At 35.9% G+C, this 25,970-nt stretch overlaps 1 protein-coding gene across 4 annotated transcripts in view; it reads right to left on the reverse strand.

The window, feature by feature from the left end:
* The window catches only part of myripb (myosin VIIA and Rab interacting protein b), a 188,520-nt gene that overhangs the window by 105,423 nt on the left and 57,127 nt on the right, over positions 1 to 25,970 (reverse strand). The window lies entirely within an intron of this gene.

Here is a 25,970-nt window from a genome sequence, read left to right on the forward strand (position 1 = left end):
TGCTAAACATGCTAATCATGCTAGAAACATGCTAGCAACATGCTAATCATGCTAGAAACATGCTAGCAACATGCTAATCATGCTAGAAACATGCTAGCAACATGCTAATCATGCTAGAAACATGCTAGCAACATGCTAATCATGCTAGAAACATGCTAGCAACATGCTAATCATGCTAGAAACATGCTAGCAACATGCTAATCATGCTAGAAACATGCTAGCAAAACATGCTAACATGCTGAAACTCATCATAGAAACATGCTAGAAACATGCTAGCAACACATGCTAATCATGCTAGAAACATGCTAAAAACATGCTAATCATGCTAGAAACATGCTAGCAACATGCTAATCATGCTAGAAACATGCTAAGCAACATGCTAATCATGCTAGAACATGCTAGAAACATGCAACATGCTAATCAAACATGCTAGCAACATGCTAATCATGCTAGAAACATGCTAGCAACATGCTAATCATGCTAGAAACATGCTAGAAACATGCTAATCATGCTAGAAACATGCTAGCAACATGCTAATCATGCTAGAAACATGCTAGCTAACATGCTAATCATGCTAGAAACATGCTAGAAAAACATGCTAATCATGCTAGAAACATGCTAGAAACATGCTAATCATGCTAGAAACATGCTAAACATGCTAATCATGCTAGAAACATGCTAACATGCTAATCATGCTAGAAACATGCTAGCAACATGCTAATCATGCTAGAAACATGCTAGCGACATGCTAATCATGTTAGAAACATGCTAGCAACTTTGCTAATCATGCTAGAAACATGCTAGCGACATGCTAATCATGCTAGAAACATGCTAGCAACATGCTAGCAACATGCTAATCATGTTAGAAACATGCTAATCATGAAACATGCTAATCATGCTAGAAACATGCTAGCAACATGCTAATCATGCTAGAAACATGCTAGCAACATGCTAATCATGCTAGAAACATGCTAGCAACATGCTAATCATGCTAGAAACATGCTAGCAACATGCTAATCATGCTAGAAACATGCTAGAAACATGCTAATCATGCTAGAAACATGCTAGCAACTTGCTAATCATGCTAGAAACATGCTAGAAACATGCTAGAAACATGCTAATCAATCATGCTAGAAACATGCTAATCATGCTAGAAACATGCTAGAAACATGCTAAACTTGCTAATCATGCTAGAAACATGCTAGCAACATGCTAATCATGCTAGAAAACTTTGCTAATCATGCTAAACATGCTAAAACATGCTAATCATGCTAATCTTTCTATCTATGCTAATCATCTATCTAATATCTATCTATCTATCTATCTATCTATCTGACAGACTACATTCAAACTTTAAAACTTCTAAATATAAATTTCAGACTGAAAACCATCCAAACTAAAAACTTTTTAAACTTTTAAACTTTTTAAAACTTTTAAACTTTTCAAACTTTTCAAACTTTTCAAACTTTTCAAACTTTTAAACTTTCAAACTTTTCAAACTTTTTCAAACTTTCTGGTTTTTATCTAGTTCTTTCTTCAAGCCAACTTAAAGTTTGTCTGCTATTTAAACTTTTTTATTATCTATTATTATTATTCTTCTGAGACTAAAAATTTCAACTCTGCTACTCCTCCTAGAGCTTTAACTCTACAAACTCCAAACTCAGCCCAGATCTTCAGACTGATCTGAAGTTAGTTGCTATATCTTTTCTAACTGATCGGACTTACGGTTTTCCTAAAAATGACGTTTAAAACTGGGAAAAATCCCATAGACTTACATTGACGGAATGTTCAAATGAGCCAACACTTTTCAAATTCCAACTGTCAAAACTCCCAGAATCCTTTGAGCCTCAATCAAACTTCCCTTCTATGTACTGTATTTCTAATCCATTTCAAACTCATTCAAACTCATCTATCTATCTATATCTATCTCTATCTAATCATCTATCTATCTATCTATCTATCTAGCTAACAACTTGCTAATAATGTTAGAATCATCTATCTTTCTGTCGATTGATAATCTGACCAATACTATCTATCTGTCTATCTATCTATCTATCTATCTATCTGACAGACTACATTCAAACTTTAAAACTTCTAAATATTTCAGACTGAAAACCATCCAAACTTAAAACGTCTTAAACTTCTTGAACTATTTAAACTTTTGAAAAACTTTTCAAAGTTTTCAAACTTTTCTCGGGCTCGACTCTGTAACGTGGACGCTGAGGCGGTGTAGAATCCAATTGCAGAAGTTTATTACAAACAACAGCAAACATACACGATGAAACAGGCAGAGGGTCAATAACCGGAAAAGCAGTCCAAAATGTAAACGTAATCCAAACGGCAGAGTGATAACACAGGCAGTGGGTCAAATACCATGAAGTCAGTCCAATCAGGCAAACAATCCGACAAGGGTAATCCGTAAACTCAATAACCAAAAGCAAAGCAAGACAGCAACAGGTAATCCAACAGAGTAAATAAAGAAACGCTCGGTAAGGCAGGTTAAACTGGCAATACTTCGCAAAGTATAGAGCATATGGTCAGTCTTTAAATAGTGTCAAACAGGAAGTAACAATAGAAGCAGCAGAGGGAGCATGCAGGCAGTCCTAGGGTGAGGGCTCCCTCTGCTGGCTTGGCGTTACAGACTCAGACTCGACTCAGGTGGACTCGAACCCAAAATTTAGTAAATTTCACAATTACAAAGAAACAAGTAACACACTGAATTAAACAAGAAATTTGGAATTTGAAAGGCTGAAGCACTAGTAGTAATAGTAGTAGTAGTGATTTTTTCGGCTACAAAAAATGAATTTGTGCTTTTATCTACAGCTCTGTTTGCTCTGTTCCCTCCAAACCTAGCATATATTTGTAGCTCCATACCTAGAATATATATATAATTCCAATTGCAATTCTCATATTAAGTACTAGGTTGTATTTAATATATATTCAAGAACAATGGCATTGGACAAGCAGAGGTATCAGATCTCAGTTAGTGCCTACAGTACTTGATTCATGAACATTTCATGAAGAACAGAGTGTAAATCCTGGGGCGAGCATGAGAAAACGTTTAACTGAACTCACTCTACTGTACAGGACAGATAAAAAGACAAAGAATAAAATGAGAAGTACAAAGTGATGTAAGTGTCAGTGAGTGACAGAGCATGTCTAAACAGCTAAAAGGACATGAAGAGATGAAAGAGGAGATACTGACAGAAAGAAAGACAGGAAGTAGCCTACAAGGACTAAAAGAGAGAAGGAGCATTCCTTCGAATGAGAAGCAGGCAGATGGAAAAAGAAACTCGCAAGGAAGAATAAAGGGAAAGAGATGAATGTGATTTAGAGGAACTATAATGAGCACAGAGAGGGTGATGAGAAAGAAGAAAAATAAATACAGTATACGGAAATAACATATATAATACAAAGAGTGTGTATTTGGAAGAAAAGAGTTGACACTTCAGCGATCATGCCAGGGGACACATTCGCAATGCCAAACATGCAAAAAAACAATTCATTAGGTGTTTTTATTGCATTATTGCACATATGCATCCTATTTAAAGTCAATTCATTATATTTAACAGCAAATATACGATTATGCAGAGCATCACCTGTCAAAAGTTTGCGATAATAAATAATAATGAAGTCTCTAACGCTCACCAAGGTTGCAGATATTTGCTCAAAATACAGTTAAAAATTGCAATATTGTAAAATAGTATTACAGTTTAAAATGAATATGAAGTTCTGTCATGAAGCTGTAGTTCAGTGATAGGCAACGTCAGTCCTGGACTGCTGCTGTCCTGTAGAGTTTAACAGGACAAAACTCTAACAAAGCTAAACTCTGTAGGACATCAGCACTCCAGGATCGACGCTGCCTATCCCCACTCTAGATCAGTCCTGGAGGGCCGGTGTCCTGCAGAGTTTAGCTCCAACCTCAATTAGACACACCTGAACCAGCTAATCAAGCCCTTACAAGGCATATTAGAAACTTCCCGGCAGGTGTATTGAGGCAAGTTGGCGCTAAACTCTGCACCCCAAACTCTGCAGTTTGGGCACCCCTGCTCTAGATGGTGCAGTCTGATAGGTCATGTATGTCATGTATGTTATATGTGTAGCAGCAGTATGTCTGTGGATGTATTGGAGGTGTACCAAATGCATTAACATTGCCATGTATATCACCATGTTAATCCAAAGAATATAGAATACCCAAGACTCGTATAGTTTTGAATAGGGAAAGATGCAATGCTCATTACTGCCGCAAAGTCCGCCTTCTTAATAAAAGGGCCAATCATTGATTAGTAAAGTCATCGCGTCACTGCACCTGCCGTTAGAAGTCCCGGCTGCTATAGAAACAGTCAGCATTTGGAGACGTGCGCTCAGTACTGCACATGCGCACTGGCTGATCTAGCCTGAAAAATACGCTTTTTTTTTTAACATTAATGGAGCATAAGGAACAATATTTATGAGGCAGTTCCTGTCAGATTTCATTGGTGATTTCAAATATGAAATTTAATCGTGAGCTTGGTAAACAGTTTTGGTGAATTTGTTGTAAAAAATAGGAACTGCACTTGCCTGCCCGAGTGGTGTTTCAAAGACGGACACCGAGTGAAATGACTTGCCTTAAAAGGACTTTGGCTAATCTCTTTGAGAGATTATGACAGAACTGTTTTTATTTAAATATAGTTTAAAATGTAATTTATTCCTTTGATGGCAAAGCTAAATTTTCAGCAGCCATTAAGTCTAGAGTGTCCCATGATCCCTCAGAAATCATTCCAATATGCTGATTTGCTGCTCAATTATTAATAATGGTTCTTATCAATCCTATACTTTTTTTCTGATAGATATTTTCAGATTTTTCCATTTTTTTAAATTAATGATAGAGTTTAATGAACAGCATTTAGTTAAACACTTTCCAATAAGGTTCATTAGTTAACATTAGTTAACTACTTCAGTTAACATAAACTAAGAATGAACATTTATTAATCTTAGTTAATGTTAATTTCAACATTTACTACTGCATTACTAAAATCAAAAGTTGTGCTTATTAACATTAGTTAATACACTGTGAATTAACATGAATTAACAATAAAGGACTGTATTTTTATCAACTAACAAAGATTAGAGCCCAAAGTATACTTCACTTTTATGCCTACGTGAGAGACAGCGTACAGTGTGTGTGATGCAAATTTCATTATTAGAATAGTATGCGCATCACCCGATTTTTGTAAACGTGCGTACTTTGAGTGATGAGGCTTCGCATCACATGCTTCCCACTAGACCAATAAAGGTGGCTGCTTTTCGGAATGACATGTAAACATGAGTCCGAGATGTCTGTGCCCTCGTCATCACTATTGAGAAGCGAGGAAAAGGAACTTACTGCCAGACCTCCTTCAAAACTATGTAAAAATGACTGTAAACTATGCTAGATGCATCTCACGTCCATACAGCAAAGGATTTTTTACATGCACATGGTGAATATATTCAGAAATAGCGTCAACTGGTGGCTTGGCTTGCAGGATGAGAGTCAGAGAATAGCAGTAACATACAAACATTGTCTCTGCCTTGTGCATACATTTTAAGAAAACAGACAAGTACATTACTGTTGCAGGCAAACACCAGAAGGACCTTTTACAGGCAGAAATGCCAGCAGGTACGTAAAAACAAAGTACACACACACATTTGAAGTTTTCCCTTACAAAAATTAAACCATGGTTTTACTACAAATAAAACCAAAAACCATGGTAACCACAACTTAATGTTCTTGCTACACTAACCATAGTTTAACCATGGTATTTGTAGTAAAACTATGGTTATACAATTGGTAATTAATGCACCAAAAAAACATGGTTACAACATTTTTACTATGTAAAAACCATGGTTAATTTTTGTAAGGGTTATGCCATATGCTGGGTACCATGGCTAACTTTCAATTAGACTATTTAGAATCAGAGTCAGAATCAAATTTGGATGCTGATGTTTTGCATACAGCTACAGCCAGAACACTCAATATTTGCAAACACTGTTTTTATTCAATAGTTATTTACAAATGTATTTCATTATAGTTTTTTTTTATTATTTATTTACAGGCCCGATGCTAAAAGTGATAGACTTATTTGAAAGAAGACAATAGCATTCTTGTGCATAAAGATTCTGCGTCTGCGATTCTGAGTGCGATACCACAAGTCCTGTTACAGACAGTACACCAGGTTCTCGAAAATTTACTGCAGGGGAAACTACCAAGCAGCCATAATGAGACAGTGACCTGGATGACTAGAAATCTTGCCCCTGAAAGTGTGTTGCAGGTAGTCCACTGCAGTTGCAAGTAAGGCAAATGTTAGACTGAAAGTTATTCCTGTATATTAGCAAGACTGTGTTGTACTGATTTATGTCAGTGAAAATATTGTGCAGATGTTTTACAGAAAACAGAGGAAAGAGCTCTGATGAGAGTGATAGGGATGATACTGAAGAGTAAAGATGTGCTCTGTCGTATTTTAGGCTGATTTTGAGCTGTAATGAATCTTTTGTAGAGTTGTCCATTTTTGGCATTATTGAAAATTAAAGGTGACGGGGTTGCATTTCGAGTAATTTCAGCCAGCTTGAGCCAAAGTGTACTTCTTTTTTTAATATTTCAGTACACAGTGTGTACTGAAAATGTTCATGTATAAAACATCACAGTTTTGTTAAATTTACAATGTGTATCAAAGCATAGCTCATTGAATCAAAGCATAGCTCAGTAGCTTAGTACATGTAAGATACAAAAATTTAGTTTCATTTGTCTGAGTACAAGGTTTTATTTTTTCAGTACTGCACCCTGTTTTGTCCCACTTCTCAAGAATCAGTTATATATTAAATTAGAAAAATGTTTTAAATGTTAGTAATATCTTACAATATTACTAATTTTACTGTATTTTTAAAATAAATGCAGCCTTGGTGATCATAAGAGACTTCTTTCAAAAACACACATAAAATTCCTAATTATTCCAACTTTAGTTAGCAGTGCTGGCCCTAAGAGCGTTTTATAATGTATTTTACAATGTATAATGTACTACAGTACTGAGGTGCAGATAGGGCTGCACGATTAATCGCACGATGTCTTGAGGCGCGTTTAGTCAATGAAGCCGGTACATTGATTAGTAGTAAAGCGCCATCACGTGCGTTCAGTACACAGAGCAAGTAATACACAGAGCCGTAAAGCACTGACAAGCTACGTAGCTTGTCAGTGCTTTACGGCTCTGTGTATTACTTGCCGCTCTAGCTGAACGCACGTGATGGAGCTTTACTACTAATCAAAGTACCGGCTTCATTGACTAAACGCGCCTCAAGACATTGTGCGATTAATCGTGCAGCCCTAGGTGCAGATAATTGCCACTACTTGCAATAAGTAGTATAAATAGCAGAAAATACTGCCATTTTAAAATACTGTAAAAATAATCTATAGCTATTTGCACTTAGTGTAAATAGCATCCATCGCTGTTTGTAATTGGTGTAAGTAGCATCTGTTGCTAAGAAAATATGCTATTTTCACTTAGTGTAAATAGCATCCAATTGCTTGTTACACTTACTGTAAATAGCATCCAACTGCTATTTACACAGTGTAAATAACATCTATTGCTATTTGCACTTAGTGTAAATAGCATCTATTTCTATTTACACTTACGGTGCTGCCATTTTTTATACCCCCATGTTTATACACCCTCTGGTTGTGATTCATTCACAAATAACACAACACATACTAATATTCGCACACACATTCTCAGATCTATATTAAGGCACAGCATCGGTGAGGCTCCTGTCACACTTTGTCAAATCAGAAAGCACTGGGGGATGAGACAATGACAGCCGGCACACACAGAAACACACTCAAACACACACAAGGAAATATTCAGTGATGCATTCACAATAGCAGACAAAAAACTTCATCCTGCACATGCATATTTGAAATACAAGTCTATAAACCAGTTGCCTCAATGACACAATACCACAGGGGGATGTACTTTGGGGCTTGGCATGTAACAAATAAGCTGCTTTGTGATGATACAATCCAAAGACAGATGGGACTGAATGAAATGGCATTTTTGGCTGGTGTTGAGTATGAATGTTTGGACTTGTCATTTTATTATTTATTTATCCTTATCCTAAGGTGACCTACAGAAATTCAGTATGCAACACAAAAAAAAAAAAAAATATATATATATATAATAAATAAATAAATAAATAAATAAATAAATAAAATGAAATTTTCATCATTTTAAAATGTTAACTGACATGAGAATTAGGTTTTTAGATTTGTATTATTATTATTATTATTATTATTAGATTATTAGTAGATTTCTGACCAAAACACCTGTTTTTCATCTGTTTGAAAATCTCTCTGTTGACCTTATTGCTGCCTCTGTATCAAAAGCTGCCAATGTGCATGTTGACCTTGATCTCCACATGAACACACAGTGCTACAGTCACTAACATAATTATGATTAATAAATTGAGAGAAGCAAAATTTTGGATTCATCGTGCAGCCCTATCTGAAAACAACCAGCACTGAACTGTTTTCCTGTTCATCTCTGTGAAGCTGCTTTGAACTGTATTGATCTGTATTGTATATAGTGCTACAGAAATAAAGTTGACTAGACTTGATATGTTGCTCATCAAGAAGATTCCAGACTAAGCAAACGCACATCTTGATGTGCACCATTTATTAGTGTTATTAGCAGGGACAGATTATGACACAGCAGTGCCCTGCATGGCACGGACCAATTTAAAGCCCCCCCTTGGTTGAAATTGCAACGGGGGGGTGGGGTTTGGCTGGGCCACCCTGGTTATTACAAAGAAAACAAGTTCAGAACATTTCATCAAAATGTAATAACTTGCTCTACTTCTAAAACAACTTTCATTTTTTTTTCTGTATTTATTAATTATTTATTATTTACATGAAAATATACACACATACTAACTCTCAAGCATCCTTTGGGTCAAATTTGGGCAAAATCTTTTTTTTTTTTCCCTAAAATAGTTTCCTTAATATGAGTGATACAAGACTTGACTACTTTTCCTAAGTTTGCCACCTGAACACACTTTTTTTTTTTTGACTTGATTCAACAAAGTGGTTAAAAAAAAAAAAAAACTCCTTAATTTGTCCTTCGTGGACAAAAATGGGCACCCATAGGAAATGAATGGGAAATACTAAAATTCATTTTTTTTTTAATTTGTCCAATAAAAATCAAGAAAAACCAATACAATGCAGATCATAAACACACATAAATAATAAATATAACAAACATATTTCACATAAAAATAGGGTACTTTTAGAGGTCAATAAATAAAAATAAACATCAAAAATAACAAAAAAAATGCATAAATTCATAGTTTTTAGTTTTTCGAAGACAGTGATAAGACATTAATTAAAAAAAAAGGGGGAAAATCACACCTGAGACCTTCATGCCCTTAATTAAGTGCCCAAATTAAGGGCTGCTATACAAAGGATGCTTGAGGGTTAAGGCAATATTAATACAAAAAAAAATTACATTTTAGTGTTAATTGTTGACAAACATGATTCGGGGTGGGATGTAACCTATAGAATGCAGTCAGAATTCTAAATACTAAGGTAAAAATGCTCTGTATGAGTTTTTGTCTTATATTTATATCGTATGCTAAGACCCGCGGAAAATGAAAAGTTGCGATTTTCTAGGCTCCAAGCCATATCGGCCTAGAAAATCACAACTTTTCATTTTCCATCAGTCTTAGTACACTATGTAACTACAGAAGAGTCAAGTTTTAAATAGGAAAAATATCGAAACTCTTTGGTCATTTTCAAGCGAGGCTAAAAGTGCTACTGCCGGAACTGGAGATCGGCTGGATTGATTTGAAAACGGTAAAACTCAACTGTTCAACTCTAGGGGAGTTGGAAAATGAGCCTATTTTCAAAAAAAGTGGAGTGTTCCTTTAAGGCATTTAAAGGGGTCATATGATGGTGCTAAAAACAAAACATTATTTTGTGGGTCATTCCAGCTGGAATCATCAAATGGTCCCCACCTGACCCCCTCAGATTTGTCTGAAAACAATCTATGTGATGGGTAATATGCCCAATAGATCATATACAAAATTTCAGATCTCTACTGTGCGTACTTTTTTCACAAAAAATCTGTAAAAAAGTTTGTTTTTTACCCCGTTTTGGCATCATGGTCTGAGTGACCATGTTCAGACTGAAATATCTCCAGAACTATTTGTGCCAGGTCCATGAAATTTTCTGGGCTAAGAGTCTTAGTCCAGAACTGCATGAATTACAACTCACATCATTGTTACTGAATTTACACCTGAATGCTGGCCCTCTACTTTTCTTTGAAACTATTACTTTAAGGGTTTTCAGATGTCCATAGAAACCTCAATCTTCAATGTATAAGCATCAAACTTGGTAAATGGTCTGATATGTACCATGTCTTTCACATCCTTTGACATCAGACAATAGAGTCTGATGGATGTTGAGATATTAAGGTCCAAAAATGGGAAAAAAACTATTTACACCAATGTTCAGAGCAATATTTCCCATGAATGACACCAGGTGTGAACATGAAACTTTTTTTTTTTGAAAGAGCATGTTCTTATTGATAAAATATAAAAAAAATTGGGATGGGGTTTTGCCTTATTTTTCTGTAATAATTTTTAAAAAAATCATTGTTGTGTGACATTCACAACTACTGTAGTACCAGCTATTTTGAACTCATATGCCTAAATTAATGCTATAATGCAGCATTCCATTGTGCTCGGGACTTGGGGAAATCCGACCTCCACCTCGGGAAAGTGCAAAGGAACGGCCACTTAAGTTGGGGTTCCGAAACACACACTCGAGCCAGTTCAGTGCAGACTGAGTCGGTTGGAATTATCCATAGGCATCCATATTTTTGCCAACTGTTACAATGGAATGCATTTACGACGGACATCGGGAGAACTAACATGGATTCACCGACTACCGACATTCAATGGAATGCAACATAAGTACCTAATCTTGATGTTCCACCCAATCCAGTGAATAATACATTCATTTTCATTGAGAAAGGAGGGCAATATTGATTAGAAAAAATAATATTCAGGTGGTATGAGATCTAGCATCAATCAATCAATCAGTCAACAATGAGTATCAGGAACACCAGGATTCCATGTCAACTTTGAGGTTGACCCAGTTGAACAAGGCCGTCACATCACAGATATGGCCCCAGGACAATATGTTACTTGTGCGTATGACCGACAATGGTGGGTTGGTATCATCAGAGACGTCTCTGACACAGAGCAAGACATTCAAGTGCTTTTTCTGCATCCCCATGGCCCAGCTAGAGGCTACTTTTGGCCAAAAAGGGAAGATGTCTGTTGGGTGCCTCTCCAGCACATCATAATGAAAATTGATGTGCCAGTTACTTCCACTGGACGATGCTATGTCATAAAAGAAAATGAAACTGTGGATTCAGACACTTTCATGAACAACTTTCAGTAACTGTTGTGTCACACATTTATTTGTGTTGGTGGTATACATTATTAAAGTGACTCATGTCTGGAAGTACGTTTTTTGTATTTTGTATTTTTTGTATAAGTGGAACATTAATCAATTCTGTTGAAATGCCCATACCAAGTTGAATAGCAAAAGTGAACAATAGGATCAGTGATGAAACTGAGTTTTAAAAAAATCATTACAGAAAAATGAGGCAAAACCCCATCCTAATTTTTTTTATATTTTATCAATAACAATATGCTCTTTCAAAAAAACAAGTTTCATGTTCACACCTGGTGTCATTCATGGGAAATATTGCTCGGAACATTGGTGTAAATCAGTTTTTTTCCATATTTGGACCTTAATATCTCAACATCCATCAGACTCTATTGTCTGATATCAAAGGATGTGAAAGACATGGTACATATCAGACCATTTACCAAGTTTGATGCTTATACATTGAAAATTGAGGTTTCTATGGACATCTGAAAACCCTTAAAGTGATAGTTTCAAAGAAAAGTAGAGGGCCAGCATTCAGGTGTAAATTCAGTAACAATGCTGTGAGTTGTAATTCATGCAGTTCTGGACTAGGACTCTTAGCCCAGAAAATTTCATGGACCTGGCACAAATAGTTCTGGAGATATTTCAGTCTGAACATGGTCACTCAGACTGTGATGCCAAAACGGGGTAAAAAACAAACTTTTTTACAGATTTTTTGTGAAAAAAGTATGCACAGTAGAGATCTGAAATTTTGTATATGATCTATTGGGCATATTACCCATCACATAGATTGTTTTCAGACAAATCTGAGGAGGTCAGGTGGGGAACTTTTCCAAAATTTGATGATTCCAGCTGGAATGACCCTTGTGTATTTGGTGTAATGCAATGCGTTTCTGCGGTTTAAGATAAAAGGACTTGATGGATTATCTGTGAGTTTGTCTCTTTCTTAGAGCCAAGCTGCATAAACTAGCTACATATCTTTACATTTATGTAACGCATCTAATATGTGCATTAATGGCTGTTATGTTAAATAAGGTTCACTAATTACCGCTAAGTAAGTGCTTTACCTTTACATGCCGCTGTTGTGTCGTCTCCCCTCAGACATGCTGCAATAGCGATCCTGCCTGCAATTCTCAAAACACTCACAAGACGGCGGCATTTATCCGATATTACAAAACCATTATAAAATATCCGATTATGCTTAAATATCTGAAAAAATATCGGTAAATCGATACGCTGGTCGATCTCTACATATGACCCCTTTAAAACAAACTCTGTGAATGTTTTTTGTCTCATCACAATCAATTCATATTAATTTACAAATCATGTAAAAATAACCTATTTATACATATATATAGAAACAGTTGTTTCTGCTCCCCAAATCTGATAAAAGTGCAATATTCAAGCGGAACTCCATTTTTCATTTGTATTGTATGTAGTTCCAAATAATCTCGGCATAGATTCACTATGTCAAGCCATTTTAGTGAAGTATCCAGCATCAATGTTTTCATGAAAAAATCGTTTTCCAGCAATTGGTTTAAAGGGAGAAATTGGTTGGAGTATTCAGTGAAAGCGGACGCCCTGTGTTGCTTCTGCTGTAGAAAATTCCGTACAGGCGCAGTCTCTGCAATTCACCATAATGCAATGTACACTAGCCTCGAAATACAGAATCAAGTAATTGAAGTAATGAGCACTTTAGTCACAGAAGAAATTGTAAGAGATGCATTTTATACAGTCAAAGTTAATGGACCCAGAGACACAGCATTGTGATTTGTTTTGTTGATGACAACTTTGAGGTCAAAGAACATCTTTTATCTGTCACAAAGGCAGCTCACAGAGATTCTAACTGAAACAATAATTGCAGAGCTCACAAAGACCATCCTTACCACTGACAGAATTCTCAGCTAGATGTTTGAGCGGGCAGCAGTTACGTCGTAAAAACACGGTGGCATACAAAAACTTTTACAGGACAGATTGGGCTGAAGCATTACTTACACTGTTTTAATCACAAAATACATCTAATGGTCATTCATGCGTTATCGACAGAAAGTGAAGTTCTAGTTTTTTTTTGGAGTTCGTGATCTAATTCACAAGTTCATCAGAAAGCCCAAGGTTCATTACAAAGGCAAGAAGCTAAAACGTCTCTTGGATAAGCAGTGGACAGGACGTCTGGACACAATTTGTATTATTCTCAAGTCCCTGGGAGATATATGTTCATTGTTGGTGGACAAAAGTAATGATTGCGCTTATGGCACAGACATTTGTGTTAAAGGTACAGGACTTGTGCGATCAGCAATCAATTGCATTTATTTAGATGCAACATCTTTATGACTACACCAAACAGGAGATGTTTCAGATGCACACTCCAACTTTAGTTCAACACCAGCTCCAATTTATAATTTAGTGTTTGATAACTTCTGTGTATTTCCTACTTGCTGAAGGGCACAGCTAGATATGGCATTTATTATAATGGGTTTATGCATAGACTGTTTTAAATTCACTTATAAGAAGGTATTTTTAAAAGTCTAATAAATGTTAAAATTGATAGTTCTCAATTACACTGTCATGTTTAATGGCTATAGTCAATATTAAATAATAGGTGGGAAAATCAATTTTATAGAGACATCAGTAGTATTGGTGTCAATGATACTAGCCTTCTGTCATAAAACAGATTCCATTAAGCAAATAAAAAAATAATAATAATAATAATGAGATATATATATATATATATTTGTCTCATTTTCATATTTTCACCATAAAACTGAAACGCTGCTGAAGCAGACTAGTCTGAAAACTTTGTACCCTTCAATGTCGATGGTGGAAACAACATGATTCCCTCTTTTCTTTTATTGTTTTATTAACAATAATGAGACAATGGCCTATATATTAAGACCTAATGTAATGCATGGATCTAATATAATGTTACACATCAGATGTTTTTTTCCAACAGTTAACCAAAGGTTCACTTAAGACACAACTAATTATGTTTGTGTGACTACTGGCCAAGACGGATATTTTGAAATGTTGTAATTCTGTGTGTATTTGTATATCGGGATCACATGCCGTCTGAGAGGCGTCTTTGTGCGCATAATTCGGATGTATCAGTCTGCGCGAGTAAGATCCTTTTCGTGGCTTATCACTCTTAATAATTCTTATTAATAACATCAATCAAGTGCTACAGTTTATATTCTCTATCCTACATGTTCCTTTCAAAACCGAAACCAAAACATCAGGCGCAAGTGTTTTGCTTCCAATGGGCAAATGCAAGTTTTTAAAACAAAGAACACAGGCCTCTCAGAAAACGTACAAATAAAAGTTAATTTTAGACGTTTAATTACTCTGTGGAGCATTAGGTTCGCTAGACGAGGACTTAATTAACTATTTTTTAACCAAACTTTTTTCACTTGTTTGCCTGTAGCTCATAATTAGCCCATGCACATTCCGACTAATTTTGCCAGCACATTATTTCTAAAATTAAGGCATTGTTAAGCGGCAACCAAAGCACAGCAGTTCAGCACACATCTGCTCACACAAAAAAACCTCAAAGACCTGGCTTAAAATTACATCAGCCAGCACTCCCCTGAGAACCTCTCAGAAAAACAACAAACCCTGTTCACAACATGACAGAAGAATAAACAGCTGGGCCATTTAATATGCTCCCCAGTCTCTACCAGTCCCACTCCACAGTGAAATACTGTGTTTCATCTTAATTACTCTCCAAGGACACTGATAGACACAGCAGATTCAGTACCAGGCTCATATATGTATCTCATGTACAAAGAAGACAATGACAAGCCTTGACGGGTCATCAGGACTCTCATCAGTCTGCTTGTCAAAGGAGCAGAGCAGAGACGCAGCCAATCACAGCACAGGACTGAGAGCTCAGGGACAGACAGCCAGAGGTACAGGAAGCAGATATACTGAGGATGACTCACTACTCACACACACAGAGAAAGAGAGAGAGAGAGAGAGAGAGAGAGAGAGAGAGAAAGAGAGAGAGAGAGAGAGAGAGAGAGAGAGAGAGAGAGAGAGAGAGAGAGAGACTCACACATACACACCCATATACTTTACCCCAAACAAAATCTGTTTTTTTTTTTTTTTTGTCATTATGGTGTATGAAGTATAGCTTGATGCGGGGAAAAAGGTAATTTAAAGCATAATACATAACATTTACTACTCAATTTACTACTCAAACTTTTAAAAGTAACAAAAAGTTATATAGGGAGGATACAAGTTTTTTTTTTTTTTTTGCTGTTCTAAATCTTTAAATTAATCCTGAGAATTTTATGTGCCATTCTCAAAATTAATGTGTATAACATCAGTAAAAAAAACAAAACAAAAAATTAATAACTCCTAAGCAAATTAATGCTAACTTAACCTGAATTCATTTGCACACTGATATAGTAAATAAAGAGTTCACAGTAGCATATTTAATATATTGTAGAAACTCTTCTGTTTATCAGTTGTAATGTGTTTCAAAGACTGGCTTATGAAAATGGCAGATAAAAATGCTTTGCAATATCACAAATCACTCGAGTCTATGTAACAATATCCACTAAATTTGTACCACTTAAATAGAAAATCTGACAGGAAATTATGTTTTTCACAGAAATCTCCAGTTTATTTCTCTGTCATGTTTCTATAAACTTATATGAAATCGATGAAGAAGAAATGATTAGTTCATCAGAAAACATACACATGTATATACACACTGTGTAGATTCTTACAGATAACCTGTACAATTTGGTGAATGATAAGTTATCAGGGGGTTATCAGGGCTTTATCAGAATGAGTGTGTAATAGCTTGTGTGCTTGTGCAAGAAAAAGGCAAATGGTTCTGCAGATCTTAAAAACATCTGCCTAATGAACTGAGAAAATACAGCTGTAATTTTATTGCAAAGTGAGTCATACATTTACATTTTCACATAAAACTGACATTCCCATATGAAAAAAAAAAACACAGTTCAGATTCATTGTTCTAACTGTCTATGACTGAGATCAAAGTGTGTTACTGTGTGTGACTGTGACCGGAGAGTGCATCATAATGTTTATTTATTACAGTAATGCAACAGTAATCTGGTTAGATGGTGGTCATTCGTTCTCTTCCTCGCTCTGTGTGTCTTTCTCTAGTAAAACATCCTTTCTTGTATCTCAGTGCTAAAAATTTCAGGCTTGTTGACTTTAATGAACAGGTTGTCAGAGGTCCAAGCTTTCATAACATTAGCTAGACAGATTTTCAGTGAATATTTTCAGATGAAAATATCCCAATACTTAAATCTGTGAACATATGAGCAGAGCCACTCCACCATATATACACACAAACAGTTGAATATGACTAATAACGCTCAGTTATGGGTCTGTGAGCTAAAAGCATGGGAGGGAAATGTGTGTTTAGTTCAGAAGCAGCATTTACTGTGTTTAGAGATCAGAGTGGGTCTCTCTGCGTCTCTGGCTCTGGGCTGCACCACCAGCACTTAAAAGAACCTCAGTAATTATTAAAGTCCACCGCATGAAGAACACAAACTGATTTAAAATACTAGAGCAGCTCCACACCCCCACAGCTCCAAAAGTTCAGAGAGGGGCTCAACAAAACATAAATGTATTAATAAAGCTTAAATTATCAATCTAAGCTGCATGCTATGCTTTTCCCCCCCTTTTCCTTTTGGAAAAAATGGCCCAAAAGAGTACTTGGATTCTTAAGAAACAAAATAAATAAATAAATAAATAACATTAAAAAAATACATGCTGTATGCTAATCTTTCTTCAGACAGATTGGCCCAAAAAGTATCTGGATTCTTAAAAACAGTTAATTAACATTGTTACTGATAATTAAAACCTGAAATGTAACATTTAAAATTATATTAAATGTGTATAAATGTGCATTAAATGTTTTAACATATAAATGTAATATTATAAATGTAACACTGACACTTAAAATATAAGAACGTCTTTGCATTATATTACAAAATATCAAACCAGTGAGAGTATAAATATTAAGTTATGAGGTTTAGGCGCTTCTGTTGAGTGGAGTTAGAGAAAAACACTTGAGCTCTGCACTCATCCAGCCTGTAATCAGCCAAACGACAGGCAGTAGTAATCACATTCTCTCTCATTCATTCATGCATATATTCATATCCACCTTTTTCCCCGAGCAACCGATGAGCACCGCCATGAAGGATTCTAAGCTCCATTTGGGTGCTCTCATGTTCTGGTCTCCACAGAAATTTATGTTAAAATGGCTTAAAAAAAGATTGACTCACTGAATTAATTAAACTGAAACTTTTTTTTATATAACTAAATATAAAAATGTGTGCAGGGTTAAGCAGTGCTCCTGTTGGCTGCCACAGTAATAGCAATATGCTTAAAGGGTTAGTTCACCCAAAAATTAAAATTATTTGATTTACTCTCAAGGCACCCAAGGTGTATATGACTTTCTTCTTTCAGACAAATCCAGTTGGAGTTATTTTATAAAATTATCCTGGCTCCAAAATTATTCCAAGCTTTATAATGGCAGGGGACGGGTGTTTCTGTTAAACAGTCCAAAAGAAGTCCAATAAAGCACATCCATCCATAATAAAAAAGCTCCATGGGGTGAATAAAGGCCTCCTGTAGTGAATCGATGTGTTTTTCTAAGAAAAATATCTATATTTAAAACATAATAATCACTTTTCTCTAGCTTGCGTTAAGAAGCCGTTCTGGGCAGATGACATAGGACGTATGCGTTACGCATGCACTGGTGAGAAGTGACGAACATGGAAACAAAGAGGAGAGAGTAAAACAAAACAACAGTCATGAATTAGAAGTACAAAAGGAAGATTTGTAAAGAAAAATGTCGAAGGATTTCAATATGAGCCAAGAAGAGACTGGTTTTCCTTTGCTAAAAACTTTGCCTCTTTTGCTCCTGTAAACAAACGTTGGTTTTCGCAAGATCAGCGTATGCATACGTCCTAAGTCATCCGCCCTGAACGATTTGCACATATGATAGTTAGCGCAAGCTAGATTAAAGTGATTATTACATTTTAAACATGGATTTTTTTCTTACAAAAACACATTTTGGACTGTTGGACAGAAACACCTGCCCACTGCCATTATAAAGCTTGGCAGAGCCAGGACAATTTGTAATATAACTCAGATTGGATTTGTTTGAAAGAAAATGTCATATACACCTAGGATGCATATACACCACTGTATGCCCTGCATAAACAATGACAAAAGAAAATGAGCATAGCTTGAGTTGGAGATAGATAAATACATATAGACACTACTTATTCACTCCAATACCGTTTCAAATCTGTATTCTGTTTTTTTTCCAAATGTAAATAAATATATTGTCTTAAGAACTAGTTTGACTAACTAGCAGTTATCGAATAGATAATCAGTCTCATTTTTTTTATTTAAACAGTTTTTACTTGTCCCTGATCTTGACTCACAATTGACTTTTGGGAAACATTAGTTTATTGCCCAGTATAACGGCTTCATATTACGCGTTTACCGCTAACTGGATTAGCATGGTGTGGTAGTCCCGCATGGTACAGCCGGCTTGAATGGTAGCATGAAGCCCTTTAATGATTCAACTCATACTGAATGTACACCATGGCATAGAAGAGTATCAAATGCTTCAACCTGTGTGAATTCCTGTTTGTAGATAACGTTTTACAAGGATTACATGTTGTTATTGTTGTTGTTTTTCCTTTTTATGGACTTAACGTAAACTGTACATTATATTTTTGCTTGTGCAAAACCTTTATATTTTTAGCTTTTGGATTAGTTTTCTGCTTGCAGGATGCAAATATTGACAGTATGGACATCTTACCAATAACTCCCAGATAAAAATTGCTGTTTCTCTTTTGGGATCATGTTTTATATTTATTTATTTATTTTTAAACATACATCAAGTATTATTACATGTCCTCACATATTTTGTTGTTCTTTGTTGCCTTTTTTTTTTTTTTTTTTTTTTTTTTTTTTTTGCATGTGTGTAAAAAGTAGGAAGCCATTTTGTAAAATCTAACATGAAAAAATACAGAGTCCTCCATAAAACTTGTGTACATCATAGTGGTGGTCATAATATAAATACACTACCATTCAAAAGGTCAGGTTCAGTAATATCTTAGAATGATTTCTAAAAGGTCATGTGACACTGAAAACTAAAATAATGGCAGCTTTTACTAATTACTTTTTAAAAAATTAAAATAGAAAACAGTTATTTTTAACTGTAATAATATTTCACTTATATTAATTTTCCCAGTTGTTTAAATAAAATAAAAAAAAAAAAAAAAAAAAAAAAAAAAAAAAAAAAAAAAAAAAAAGGAAATGAAATGAAAGGAGGGGTTTATTCAGTTGGCCCTCAATATACTCAATATCTTTCAAATGAAAGTCAGCTCGTTATCAGCCAGTCTTGTAGTGACTTAAAGATTATGTGTATCTTTAGTCAGATGCATTTACATTGTGCCCCAGATGCAATCAACAGAAACTGTCTGTAAAGGTGTGAACCAAATGGTCCATACAGTTAGAATAACAAAGGAATGTAACAATTGACACACGCTTCACATTGTAGTAGGCAGCTCAATTTTTGCGACCTCAGAAAGGAAATCCGTAAAAATGTGGACATTTTTTTTCTTTGAAATTAAGATGTTTAGCTTGGATGGCCTTATTTGGCGGTCTCTTTAACGTCAAGTAGGTGAAAGCAAACGACAAACGCTAGCGGACTGTCAGCCTGTCTCGCTGCCAATGTCCAATGGGTACAGGCAAGGCAATTCATCAAGGCCAAATATTTCTTGCAATAATTCTTGTCTCTGCCAAAAATGTTGTAGTTTGTGGGCCTTCCATACCTTCAGGGACTCCCAAAAGGCATAAGTTGCTTTGCTGGGACATTCCAGATCCACATGAAGAGCAGCGATCTTGTTCCGCAAAGAGGCTACCTTATGTTCCAGCACCAACAGACTAGTCATCCACTCTGAAGTTGGAAGTCTACTACAGAGCTCCCGAACTTGCGGCCTTACATGTTGATTGCTAAACTGGAAGTTCCTGTTTTTACTTGGTATTGTATATTAATAAATAAATAATCAGAGCATCCAGACATGATTTACATTACTGTATAACAGTAATGAAAATATAATGAGTATCAACACTGAGAATAATAAGAATCAGAATAATGAGGTGGAAAATGTCCTTAATTGTCATTAAAATAATGTCACAATGCAACACATCTTCATGATGCAAAAACAAGCTTTATATTCTTAGTGCAAAATATAATTTTCTTTGCATTTTCTTTTCTTATTTTGGGATCTACACTTTTATGTAGGCATCTTCTCTGCTGTCCTTTAGCAGTGCTAGGCCATCACAGTCAATTAGTGACCAGCTGTTGACATAGGAAACAGGGGCGAAAAAACAACACAGTAGATGGAATATGAGAAGTGCAGAAGTCCTCTAGGGCTCTCTGGCCAAAGAGCACTGAAATAGAGGAAGGATGGGGTCAACATGGTTTAAAGGGATGTCTTTTAATTAGGCATGGTAAGTGATTAAAATGTTTAATCTAATTAATTACATGAGGGTGACTAAATGATGACACAACTGTCATTTTTGGGTGAACTACAACTTTAATTTATTTTATTAATTTTATTATTACTACAGTAAATTGAAATTGAAATTATTTCTTTAATGAAATGATACTCTAAATAACTAAATTCTTTATGAATAGTCCATCGAATTAGGCTTGTTTGACCTGAAGTGGATCATCACCAACAGACCGATCGGTGTGGACATCAAAATACCACAAGAGCTATATAGAGCAGACGGCTCCTCATGCTTTTGAATCGTTCCCACGGTACTTTTTTGTTGTCATACACCGATCGGTCTGTGCAGCGCCGCTTCAAATCCAACACGTCTATGGCCAATGGTTCACACAATTAGTTCAAAACGTACATTAAAGTGACCAGCATAAACCAGCTAAGGACCATCTTAAACCAGCATCAAAACATACCTAACCAGCATCCCAGCATCAAAACATACCTACCAGCATATGCTGTTTTTTTCACCAGGGTAAGCATTAGCAATATAATAAAACAATGTAATTACATTACCCTATGAGAAGGCATAACTGGTAAGTTAACCTCAGTTTGTTAATATTATAACCATCAAGTCTAGCTACAGCTTAGTGATATTGTTTGCACAGCTAATTGGTAATTTATTATCATGTGGTGTGCTTATAAGGCTTTGGGAGACACTGCAAGACATGAGGGTGTGTGAAGATCTGAAGCAGTGGAGGCCAGCTGTTATTAACAGCTTCCACTCCTAATGGACATGCAGATGTGATGGAGGCCAAGCATGGTCAGCAATGAATGAGATCTAAACTTTTGCTTCCTTCTTCCAGCATATGCATCATCCCACATGGACTCTCTGATAGTGGAATACTGCAGGTCACCAAAGGCTCTACAAGAATGCAGCACTGTCTTGTCTTCCACTACACCCGCTCCCCTCTCCAGATCCCTCCAGAGGATCAACAAGATGAGGCTGTTGGCGTGTATCTAACACAGCATTCACAATTTAACATGTTAACAACACATTAGTGTGATACCCACACTGAAAGACTGTTAAATGTTTTTAAATGGGTCAGATGGTATATTTTTCTTTCAGTAGTATATTAACAGTTGCAACGCTGTGTTTTGAGTTAGGTATTAACAGTGCTATGAAACAATATCTATGATTTAGTGCTGTATAAATAAAACTAAATTGAATTTACCATAAATACAGAGCTGCTTGATATGTATGTGATGTAAACTTCATAAACAAGTTTTTATACAGACCATTTGTGATTGTAATTATTTATTCAAAACCTTTATAAAGTCATCCTTCCTCTGTAAACTGTCTACTAATGGCTGACACAACACATAAAGGTAAGGGTTTAAAAGGGTCATTGTTGGATGTTGGACTGTTACAACTGATCGTAGGTATTTGAGAATAGCTCAATTTGAAAAAGGGGATATTATTTTTACAGATTAATTAAAAACCACTGCATGGATTTTTATCATTATAGGATAGATTTGTACATACACTGCCAACGCACATTAATGTTCAACAGCATGTAAAAGTGAACTTAGCATCCGATGACCCCTTTAACACATGCAAAATACCATGACCCAGCAGCCAACTTGCCTGTATGCTGTCAATATTGATTGTCTTATACAAATGGCTTCAAAAAGTGACTTTATAGGTAGTTGTGACCTAAATATAGGCAATTTGTAATTGATTAACATTTTTAAGACTGTTTTGATATTCAAATCTTGAATTTACTATTCATAAATTCAAGTATTCAGCTCAGAATAATAAATAATCTCTGCCCTAAACGTACTCATATCTGCTGGCCTTGAGATGTCAATGCTCCTGCCTTAAGTCCATATAGGCTATCTGTAGCACCTATTATGAGTTTAGACAGCAAGCCTCAAAACCTGGGTGCAGAATCAAATACTGCACATTAAGTGTGGTGGTCATATTCTCCACCCAGTATGTATGTAATTCCCTGCAGCACTGATTTTCCTCACCTGTGACCATGGCCTTGCATTTCCCACACAAGAATATAATGAAACAAAAACGTGTTTATCTCCCTCTCTCTCTTTCCTGCTGTGTTGAGAAACCGCTATATTATATAACGTTAGTGTCAGATATTAACGAGTATGACACCCTGATTAACAATTTCAAGTTTATGTTACGGGTAAGTAGCATCAATACTCATAGATGACCAATACTAGCTTTGCTTTTGCCTGATTACATATTGTTTGCTAATGTGTGTATATCTGTAACTAAAACAGGTCTCTCACGAAGACACCTGCTCTGTTCTCCTCACACCACAACTCAGTTAGTCTCCTCTGACTGTTGTTCTGTCTAATTCTGAACTGTTTCTGCTCTCTTAGCAGGCTCATATTTATATCTGTGGTCCGTCATACGAATGTACATAAACATTTAAAATCGGAACGTCTGAACTGTCATTGCGATCCATTGTTTTCCTATTGTTTACATTGACCGCTCTCCCTCTTGTTATGTCACTTCCGCTTGAGATTTTTACACGGGGTTGAGGTGCATGGATCCTGTCTCCATCTCTCAAATGCCTGTCCAATATTTATATGGCTTTTATTATCATACATGTTGATCATACATGTTTTTTTTTTGATGGATGTCAAGGCTTTTTAGGATGGGTGAATCATATGACTTTTATACTAATTCATCTTGCTGTGGATCCGACATCTACCGTGCTTTTAAGCCAATGAGCACTATGTTACTGTCCATGACAGCATCAAATCTGTACCGCAAAAGGATGCCTTCAACATCTGGCAACACACAAGCTTTCAATGACAACGACTCAGAGGTGGAGTTTGGACCTTTCCACTTATGTACACCTAGTTATTTATCTGTTGTGGCAATTTGCAGGTGGTGTCAAAAGGTTGTTGGTCTAGATCAGGGGTGGCGAACGTCGGTCCTGGAGAGCCGCAGCCCTGCAGAGTTTTGCTTCAACCCTAATCAAACACACCTGAACAAGCTAATTAAGGTCTAAATGGTTACTAGGAAGCTGCAGCCAGGTGAGTTTTTATTAGGGTTGGATCTGAACTCTGCCGGGCTGCGGCTCTCCAGTTCGCCACCCCCCAGTCTAGATAAATAGCTGTATTCTGTATGTTTGACTCGTACGTTGATTTTTTTTTTTTTTCTTTTCCCAAATACAATAATTTTGAACTTCTGGTACTTGGAAATTTCCAATCTGGCAACAATGAAACTGGCAGTGGGCGGGTTACACAGACCAAAACAGAGACAGACATTCCCACACAAAACGCACAAAGGAGAATAACATACTTTAGCATTGTTTTTCAGATAAACAAGTTTGTTAACTTAGCATGTTTCTTAAATATCTGCAAACATATCATAGTATCTTTATGCTTTAGTAGAGTCAAAAACATACATACAGCACCTTTAAGAAATTAAATGCGGCTGTGTGTTGCTCAGTGCCAAACAGTTCTGCTTTGTCTTTATATTTTCATTGGCAAAATTGAGCAAAACAGACAGCATTGTGTCTAAAATAGCATTCCATCAATTTCTTACTTACTGAACTGTTGTATAAGATCAGTATCACATTTGCACTTGTGTGATATTGCTTAACTATATGTAAATATGAGACAAACATGGGCATTTTTGCCCTTATATCTTAATATTTAGGGACATTCTAACTACATTCTCTAGGCTCCTTCACGCAGTAAGTAGTTGCCCTGCCTCATATTTGTCATCAATCAACTGTATGAAATTTCAGATGACCCACGCTGGTCTGGGGTGGGGCAAGTGTGTTAAATGTGTTAATTTTAACGTTTTATTTTTCACCATAATTTATCTAATTAACTCTGTTAAATTACCAGCCTTACTTTTAATGCAACTTAAATGGAAACAAATCAGCTGCAGAGTGCATTTAAGATACCGTTATTACTGAATTCATGCATTCACTCTTCCCACCTCCAGCACTAAACCTAAAGAGAGAATGCCAGAGAGCACATTAACAATTCAAGACAATCAAACACTGGTTTCGCACATACGGCCACACTGAGAAATTTATCTCAGGCAGCACATGCCCAGGGCAGAGAGTGCAAGTCAAGCTTATCATGGCAGCTCTAAGCATGTCTCAGTGGGTCTCTTTCTCACAGCTCACTTGGCTTCATTCCTTTTCCTTCTCCTTTCAATAATTCTCTTGCCAATCTCGAATCAAGTATAAATTCAGCCAAATAATAATGCATCTGCAAGGAAATGCACACATATGCTGCTTTCTCATCAGTAAATTCCTTGCAGTGCTCAGCAGGCGACAGACTAGAGAAGATTACTTGACCCCAGTGAGGACTTTAGCACCCTGAGCCAAAACTTACTTCAGAGTGTGTAGCCTCCCATGACCTGAACAAGACCTTCATTGACACTCATTTCAACTTATGCTAACTTGGTACTAAATTTAAAAGAATAATTCACCAAAATTTAATATTCTGTTATAATTTACTTACACTTATTTCTGACTTTCTGTAGTAGAATACAAAACAGAGATATTTTGCTGAATTTTCATGATGTTGTTTTCCATACAATGAAGGAAATTATGATTTAATACAACTTAAATTGTAAGTTCAAACAAAACTGAAAATATAATTTATTCACTCTTGTGTCTTACAAAAGTTGAATGACTTACTCTTTTGTTCAGAACAAGAGTTAAAAAAATCAGTTTAATGAATGAAACGAATATGACAGAATATATATGATTCAATCATATATGACTGAAATAAGTCAATAAGTGAATAAGTGAACGAATGAATGAATGAATGAATGAAGCTGTCTTAGCCTAAGTTATGATTAGGTGGGTAAGACAGACATTTGGGTGGGCAAATCCTAGACCTGGCCCTTTTTTTAAAACAACATGAGGGTGAGTAAATTATGACAAAATTAGCATTTTGTATGAACTATCCCCTTTAAACAGGCACCTTTAATGGGGCTTAGA

The sequence above is a fragment of the Labeo rohita genome, chromosome 24 (assembly GCF_022985175.1).
Source record: "Labeo rohita strain BAU-BD-2019 chromosome 24, IGBB_LRoh.1.0, whole genome shotgun sequence".
NCBI lineage: Eukaryota > Metazoa > Chordata > Actinopteri > Cypriniformes > Cyprinidae > Labeo > Labeo rohita.